The following is an 8375-nucleotide window of genomic DNA, read 5'->3' as shown; positions in this document are numbered from 1 at the left end:
TTGAGCACTGAACTGTAAATTTAAAAATCAGCTTCTTTTCATGTTTTGCCAGATAGCACCTTATAATTCTAAGCAGAAATTGAGTTTTTAGGATTAGTTAAAGAATTCTGACATTTAGAATAAATTTAGAGAGCGGTTTTCATGTATGAAAGAGACATACAAAATCTTTGAAGCTCAATATCAAATCAGTTCAGAACACAGATGGAACCTTAACATTTCAAGGGGTCATTGGCATTTGGTATACAAAACCTTAACCTTGATTCTACCTATGCTGTAGGAAGTGTGTCACATGAGGCTTCAGAAACCCCTCAACCTGGGCCCTTTCCAATGCAAGTATGTTGGTTACTCTTGATAACTGAATACATACACCCATCAGCCACTTCACTAAGTACTTGTTTCCACACTCATTGTCAATTTTATCTACTGTACTTATCATATAGGTGCACTTGGTAGTTTTATAAATACAGACTGTAGTCCAGCAGTTTCTTTGTGTATTTGTTCGCCCACTTTACCCTGTTCTTCAGTGGTCAGAACCACCACAGAGCTGGTGGTGCTGTGTTTGCATGGGTGCAAGTGGATCAGGAGTTTTTAAGCACATCAGTGTCGCTGCTGGACTGAGAATAGATTAAGTGACCCTTATTAGTTCCACAACAGGGAAATTTCACCTCTGTATTTAACCTATCCGTGAAGTGAAACACCACATGCGCACTAATGAGCACACACTAGGATACAATAAACACACTTGCCTGGAGTGGTGGGGAGCCCTTTCCACAGTGCCCAAGGAGCAGTTGGGGGCTGGGGGCTTACTCAAGGACACCTCAGTCATGGGAATGAGCTCTGGGGATGGAACTGGTGACCTTCCGGTCACAGGGGGCCAGTTCCCTAACATCCAGCCCACGACTGCCCCATACTCCACGAACCAATGGTAGCTAATGTAATTATTTTACTTTTGCAAAAGGAAACATATGTAGTAAAAGATGTTTTTTTCTCCCACCCACATTTAGCCTGAAGTTTTCTATGGAATTCCCCAAACATTATAATTTATGAGATCATATCTGGTCCTACTGGACTAGTGTTTCATAAACTTGTGTCCATTTTGCTTTAAAGGATTCCAAAAATGTGCCCTCGGAGAACTGGTGGAAATACTAGAGGAGGTGCGGCATGTGGGCAGGAGATTTTGAACCTTTGAACCTTCTATATACAGAGAATAGACACAGAAGAGGAATTTGATGTCCTGGAGAGAGCTTAAAACTCCAGAGTCACGCCAGCTTATGGTAAGATTAACAGTCAAGTTGAGTTTAGTATATGAGCAGTTTAGTTGTGATTAGTTGTGATTAGTTGTGATAGACACATTTCCTGCTTCTCATCTTTTAAACATGGCCATGCAAGTATTTCCTGTTCTTACCCCTAGATTGCTCAGTTAAGACTGCAACAATTGAATCTTGGATAGGTCATTTTATTTTTAAATTTTATATGGTACTGTTGTGATCATGTTTTCGTGATTTACCATACTAATTAATATATGGATAATTTTTCAATTTTCTCTGTAGATCTGATTAACATTTGATGTCCTCTTAGACTTTTCACAAATGGCCCAATGACGAAATTTAATATGAAGGGAAGAGGGAGGGGCGGCACGGTGGCGTGGTGGGTAGCACTGTCGCCTCAGAGCAAGGAGTGTCTTTGGACTGTGGGAGGAAACCGGAGAACCCAGAGGAAACCCACGCAGACACAGGGAGAACAGGCAAACTCCACACAGAAAGGACCATGGTTGCCCAGGGAATCGAACCCAGCCCTAATTTACTATTCGATTTTTATTAAACTTTCATGACTTTGCAAATATTTGAAAAGTCTGATTCATGCCTGAACTACTTGATTAATAACTTAATTACTTTAGTGTAAGTAGGGATCCTTGTTTTAAACAGTTTAAACTCGGGGGTTGTTTTTTTCTTGTTAATAAGTACCTGAACAGATGGAAATCATGTGTGGTCCTACAGCATTCTCATGGTACAAGTTTGTTTTACAAATAAAAAGGGGGGCAGTGTCGTTGATGCACAGCACCACTCTTATAAAGCATCAAAAGCCATTTGAGTTCTAACAGCACCCTCGTGTGAAGAATCTGCATTCTGCTAAATGTGAGTTACAACCAAGGTCCTCTGCATCTAAAAATGTGGCCATAGCACTATACAGTCATGGCCAAAAGTTTTGAGAATGACACAAATATTATATTTTCACATGATTTGCTGCCCTCTGGTTTTTATGTGTGTTTGTCAGATGTTTTTATCACATACAGAAATATAATTGCAATCATATTATGAGTAACAAAAGCTTTTATTGACAGTTAGAATGAGTTAATGCAGCAAGTCAATATTTACAGTGTTGACCCTTCTTATTCAGGACCTCTGCAATTCTTCCTGGCATGCTCTCAGTCAACTTCTGGACGAAATCCTGACTGATAGCAGTCCATTCTTGTACAATCAATGCTTGCATTTTGTCAGAATTTTTAGGTTTTTGTTTGTCCACCCGTCTCTTGATGATTGACCACAAGTTCTCAATGGGACTAAGATCTGGGGAGTTTCCAGGCCATGAACCCAAAATCTCTATGTTTTGTTCCCTGAGCCATTTAGTTATCACCTTTGCTTCATGGCAAGGTGCTCCATCGTAATGGAAAAGGCATTGTTGATCACCAAACTGCTCTTGGACGGTTGGGAGAAGTTGCTCTCGGAGGACATTCTGGTACCATTCTTTATTCATGGCTGTGTTTTTAGGCAAGACTGCGAGAGAGCCGATTCCCTTGGCTGAGAAGCAACCCCACACATGAATGGTTTCAGGATGCTTTACAGTTGGCATGAGACAAGACTGGTGGTAGCGCTCACCTCGTCTTCTCCGAACAAGCTGTTTTCCAGATGTCCCAAACAATCGGAAAGGGGATTCATCAGAGAAAATGACTTTACCCCAGTCCTCAGCAGTCCACTCCCTGTACCTTTTGCAGAATATCAGTCTGTCCCTGATGTTTTTTCTGGAGAGAAGTGGCTTCTTTGCTGCCCTCCTTGAGACCAGGCCTTGCTCCAAGAGTCTCCGCCTCACAGTGCGTGCAGATGCACTCACACCTGCCTGCTGCCATTCCTGAGCAAGCTCTGCACTGCTGGTAGCCCGATCCCGTAGCTGAAACCCTTTTAAGAGACGATCCTGGCGCTTGCTGGTCTTTCTTGGGCGCCCTGGAGCCTTTTTGGCAACAATGGAACCTCTCTCCTTGAAGTTCTTGATGATGCGATAGATTGTTGACTGAGGTGCAATCTTTCTAGCTGCGATACTCTTCCCTGTTAGGCCATTTTTGTGCAGTGCAATGATGACTGCACGTGTTTCTTTAGAGATAACCATGGTTAACAGAAGAGAAACAATGATGCCAAGCACCAGCCTCCTTTTAAAGTGTCCAGTGGTGTCATTCTTACTTAATCATGACAGATTGATCTCCAGCCCTGTCCTCATCAACACCCACACCTGTGTTAATGGAGCAATCACTGAAACGATGTTAGCTGGTCCTTTTAAGGCAGGGCTGCAATGAAGTTGATATGTGTTTTGGGGGATAAAGTTCATTTTCTAGGCAAATATTGACTTTGCAATTAATTGCTGTTAAGCTGATCACTCTTTATAACATTCTGGAGTATATGCAAATTGCCATTATAAAAACTGAAGCAGTAGACTTTGTAAAAATTAATATTTGTATCATTCTCAAAACTTTTGGCCATGACTGTACAGTCATTAAGACTCGGTGGCCACTAAAATAAATATTTAAAAAAATAACCACACATATATTTGTAATATATCCCTGCATCCCTGCGACCCAGGAGGAGAAGCGGCTTAGAAGATGAGTGTGAATGGTGTAATTGTAATAACATTTATTTTACTCCTTATTGGCTACATTTCAGACAGGAAAATATAATATTTTCCCATACTGGGAACATACACAGATATGAAAGATTTAAATATATGTAAATTGAAAGCCATCAAAAGGCTTCGTGGGATTGTGATCACTGATTAATAAGTAGATGACAGAATGGCTTTCACCTTCCACACATCCATCTGTTTGCGTTGTGTATGCATTAATTGAAAGTGTTGTCTGTATTTCATATTAGCGGCAGTTCTGAAATGGAACGACAAAGCCACAGCTCATGAAATGGATGCTGCCATGGCTGATCACCTCAAGCAACCTGTATATGTGTGAATTTGTTGGTTTTCATGACATCATAGAGACAGTCAATTCAAAACAGGCTGTTTTTGTTTCTGTGCTTAAAAGACTGACTTATGTAAAAGAGTTGGCTTTGATTGGCTTCTGTGTATTGTGCCTCATTCAAAAAGCATTCCAGTAGGAACACTCCCAGTGACTTTTGTGTGAGCGGGCAGGGCTAAACGACTGTATAGGGGGATGTATGTGCTAAATGACTGTATAGGTGTATACATGTGAATGTGTTGGTTTTTGTGACAAAACCGTCTGTTTTTGCAGCTCTAATTCAGTATAAGGACTAGGAAACGAACAGTATGTGAACATAGTTGCAGTTTCAAAATATAATCAATTCAATGCAATTCACCTTTACTGTCATTACACATATACAGGGATAGCTCATGTTCTAGTAGGATGCCAGTATGTTCACAATACAATAAATTCATAGCGCAATAATAAATAGACAATAGACAACAAATATAGAATAAACTAGACTGATGTGTACTGATACACAACTGAGTGTACACATGTCCAAAATATGAGCAGCAATGTAGGGTAGTGTTTGAGTATACAATGGCATAAATGTTATTCAAATGTTCAGTTCAAGTAGGTTCACCTCACACAAGTTAAAACTGCACTTTCGATATAAAGTTGAATGTAGAATTAAAGGACTTAACTGCTTTTCTTCAGACCCTGTCCAGACAATTTCAGAGGCCTTTTCTTCATTGGAGCTGACTCTGTTGGAGGATGCTTACAGAGACTATATCCAGGACCTTGACAGCGCCACCCCTGAGGTACTTAGAAAGTCTCAGTCGCAATAATTACGCTTGAACATGAGAAGACTGAAGCACTAAGGTCTGTTTTGCATGCTCTGTTGTAGGGATCCTGGTACCTGCCTGGCACATCTCCTCAGTGTCCCCAGGAACCTAATGCACCATCTCCTCAGGCACCACTTACATCACCTCCTCAGACACTTCCTGCACCCTCTTCTCAGGTGGCCCCTATGCCATCTTCTGAGGCCGTAGCTACACCGCCTCCACAAATGTCACCAATACCTCCTCCTTAGGCTTTCTGCCTTGAATAGCACCTGAGGCTTCCCCATGGGCATCTTCTCAGTCTCCTCCTTGATAGCTTCCTGCACCGCTATCTGCTCAGGCAGCCCCTACACCATCTTCTCAGGCAGCCCCCTTCTCGGGGGGGGGGGGCATTTTCATGTGGAAGTGATAAGCATGTTTTTGTTTACAGACAGCTGAACATACTTTTCCACTTGAGGCTTGGCAGGTGCCTGCTTTATAATAAGTGCTGTAGCTTTTAAACATTGTTGTGTTAATAACTTTAGTCGAATTCATTTTTTAAGATATTTATTGAATGTGTACATGTTCATATTTTACAGCAACTACTGTACCATCAAGAGGATTTCCAGCTTTCCTTTTAAGCAAAATGTCCTGACCCAGGTTTTTCATGTGAGCACAGACAGCAGTGCAGTTATGTCAGAGTGGCAGACAGGTCGATCCTTGGTGAACTGGCCTATCTGAATGCAAGTGTAACACAAACTACATTTAGGGTCAGTTGACAATGACCTGGTCTTTTAAATGAGCCACACACACACACACACACACACACACACACCCACCCACCCACACACACACACACACATTTTCTAAGCCGCTTCTCCCTCAGGGTCACAGGAGGGTGCTGGAGCCTATCCCAGCTGTCATTGGGCAGAAGGCAGGACACACCCTGGACAGGTCCCCAGTCCATCGCAGGGCAAAAATGAGCCACAATGAACACTAATGTTTCTCATGTTTTTAGATACACTACTTCAGCTTTGTTGAGGTGGTGGTGCTGGACATCCATGTAGATGCAAGGTCCCAGATCTTTCTGGTAAATTTAGGTTTAAGTTTGTGTTTGTATTGCTGGCCTGAATATTTTGGATACTCAAGTATTTGTTTCTCTGTTTAGAAACTTCCTTGTTTAAGCCACAAACATTGTAGCCTAAAAAATTTGATTTAGATTCACTCCTTCAGCTCCGTTGATGTGGTGTTTGAGGTGGTGATGCTGGGCATCCTGGGAGGAGCGAGACCTCAGATCTTTCTAGTAAGAGACTCTGTCTCAGAGTTAAGTTTAAGTTTGTGTTTGTATTGCTGGCCTGAATAATTTGGATACTTGAGTATTAACTTGCTACATTGGTATCTGGTACTCTGTATAGTATATGGAGACATCCTTTTTAAACCACAAACATTGTTCATAAGCGATGGTCTTTAGATAATATTGTTATTATAGCTGATTTAACTGATGATGAATTTATGCGTCCCCTTCACCTTTTCTTAGAGCACACCAAACTGCATCACTTTCCACACGGTCTTGTGACTCAGCATAGTTTGAATGCTCTTTTTCACTTTTCCTTTTGAAATGAAACATCTGTACAGCAGACTTAAAAGTGTGTTACACTGTTACAGAGAAGTAAAGCCTACACACAGTATTAGTGCAGTGTTGGAGCAAGTATTACTTACTAAGTATTTTCTTAGTAAGAAGTCCAGTGCTGTCATCACTTCATTGGCTGCCTGTTAAATTCCGTATTTTACTTTTTTCATTTTTTACTGACATATAAAGCCCTACATGGGCTCACTCCTGAGTACCTGCAAGACTTTATTTCCTATTACGAACCACCACGACTACTCAGATCACAGAGTGCTGGCTTATTAATAGTTCCTAGAATTCATAAGGTTGCAGATGGGGGAAGAGCCTTTTCTACTGCAAACTCTGGAATGATCTTCCAAAAAATGTTCAGGACTCAGACACAGTCTCAATCTTCAAATCTAGGCTGAAAACTCACTTGTTCAGTTTAGCTTTTGGTAGTTAATGTTGCCCCTTAGATAAAGGCAGCAGATCCAGGGGTCCACGGATACAAGGAATTATAATAAACTGAGGCACTGGTGCTGTCATCCCGCTGCTCGCATGCTATTGCTCAGGTTTGTGAACGGTGGGACGGAAGGATGCCAAACTGTTTCAGACCAGCTGCCCACGCCCCAGCTACTGCCACCTGCCTTGGACTAGCTGCCCACCCTACACTGAAGTTTTCATAGACTCCTAGCTATTACTACTACTAATACCTTGGCACTTTCGCCCCTGGCTTCCTCACCTGGGGGTTTTTACATTTCATGTTAAAAGTTTGTCTTTACTGCAATTCTGTGAAGCTGCTTTGTGACATCAGTTGTAAGAAGCGCTATACAAATAAATTTGATTTGATTTGAAGTATGAGAGAATCCAATAAACACAGACAATAAGTGCAGACAATACAGTACAATAAATAATATAAAAGACTTACAATAAATACAAAACAGAACACAGGCAGTACACGCTACTGAGAAATCAGAGAAGCAATATACAGTATATAGTAATTCTAGCAGCTAACATTCTTAAAGTGAAATAAAATGTGCAAAAATGCAAAGTCAGATATTGTTATAAAAAAAGTGTAAAGATGGTATTCAGATCTACAGTCAAGTGAAGTGTTTCAGTGAAATGCAGTAAATAAATTTACACAGTGTTCCGTAATTTGGAACTGCAAGAAGTTGGGAGTGAGCTAGTCCCATCTTGTTATGTACTTTGTGTGTGTGTGTGTGTGTGTATGTGTGTGTGTGTGCGTGCGTGCCTGCGCGTGCGTGTGTGTGTGTGTGTGTGTGTGTGCGTGTGTGTGTGTGTGTGCGTGTGTGTGTGTGTGTGTGTGTGTGTGTGTGCGTGCGTGCGTGCGTGCATGCGCGTGCGTGTGTGTGTGTGTGTGTGTGTGTGTGTGCATGTGTGTGTGTGTGTGTGCGTGTGTGTGTGTGTGTGTGTGTGTGTGTGTGTGTGTGTGTGTGTGTGTGTGTGCGTGTGGGTGTTATGAAAATGTATGCGTGGGTCCGTTGGAGTTGAGGAATCTGATGGCTTGTGGAAAGAAGCTGATTGTGAGGGCCCGTTTGCTGCAGTACCTTCTACCACATGGCAGAAGAGAGAACAGTTTGTGTGAGGGGTGTGTGTCATCTAGGGGTGGGGGGAAAAATCGATTCTTAGATGCATTACATTATCGATTCACAAATGTCAAAAATCTCACCCACACACACATGCACAAACAAACATCTAAACCACTCATCCTTCTGGGTCATGGTGGGGTGCT

Source organism: Pygocentrus nattereri, chromosome 9, assembly GCF_015220715.1.
Source record: "Pygocentrus nattereri isolate fPygNat1 chromosome 9, fPygNat1.pri, whole genome shotgun sequence".
In the NCBI taxonomy this organism is placed as follows: Eukaryota; Metazoa; Chordata; class Actinopteri; order Characiformes; family Serrasalmidae; genus Pygocentrus; species Pygocentrus nattereri.
Note: the sequence above shows the minus strand (reverse complement) of the source record.